Source organism: Dama dama, chromosome 32, assembly GCF_033118175.1.
Source record: "Dama dama isolate Ldn47 chromosome 32, ASM3311817v1, whole genome shotgun sequence".
NCBI classification, from domain to species: domain Eukaryota; kingdom Metazoa; phylum Chordata; class Mammalia; order Artiodactyla; family Cervidae; genus Dama; species Dama dama.
This window is the reverse complement of record NC_083712.1, coordinates 36,418,797-36,419,511: the sequence shown is the minus strand read 5'-3', so window position 1 is coordinate 36,419,511 and position 715 is coordinate 36,418,797. Positions and strand designations below refer to the sequence as shown.

At 33.6% G+C, this 715-nt stretch overlaps 1 non-coding gene across 1 annotated transcript; it reads right to left on the bottom strand.

Moving 5' to 3' along the window:
• Positions 1-367: 367 nt before the first annotated feature.
• On the bottom strand, positions 368-502 carry LOC133050703 (small nucleolar RNA SNORA51). Its single transcript, XR_009691681.1, has one exon. It is a non-coding gene; the product is annotated as a small nucleolar RNA SNORA51 (small nucleolar RNA).
• Positions 503-715: the final 213 nt, after the last annotated feature.

Here is a 715-nt window from a genome sequence, read left to right as displayed (position 1 = left end):
GTTTAGATTTAAAAATTATTTCTGGCTCTTGTTAGTAATATAAAATAGATTTCTTTTCCCAAGAGAAAAAGGAAGATTTTTCATCATTCACTATGTGCTTCTAAATTCTATTTAGCTTGGGTAATTAAGGGTTTGGATTTTTTCTACTAAGCTTCTGGCTTTCAGCACTGCCATTTTTCTTTTCTTGGCATTTAAAAAAAAAATAAAGATCCAGGAGATGCTTAAACGGGTGAAATTCTCTATATTTTTCTTGGCATTAAAAAAATACATTTATTCTTTGCTAATTTTTTTTTAAATTTCACTTTATTTTAAAATTATTTTTGGTTTTAATTTATTTTTATCTATTAATATTATTTTTATTTATTTTCCATGTTCCCCTATTCACAATACAGAGCAGGCAGAAGGCCTGCCTGAACTGAGGTGTACGAGGGGTGGGTTTACTCTGCCTCCTCTTTCTACATGGTCAGTGTAAGAACAGCCTGTGGTAAGCAACTAGATGGCTGATGCTAATATTTTAGATTATTTTACGTTAATGATTCCTACTACTGCTAACACACACACATAGACACATAGACACAAACTCTTACAACACTAGAACCTCAAGCAACGCAAATACTGGAAAAGATGGCAAAAAAACACATGCCCAGTTTCAGACATCCCAGATCTTTTCTCACACATCCATTTCACGACCGTGGGAAGCTTCAGAGGCCTTGAC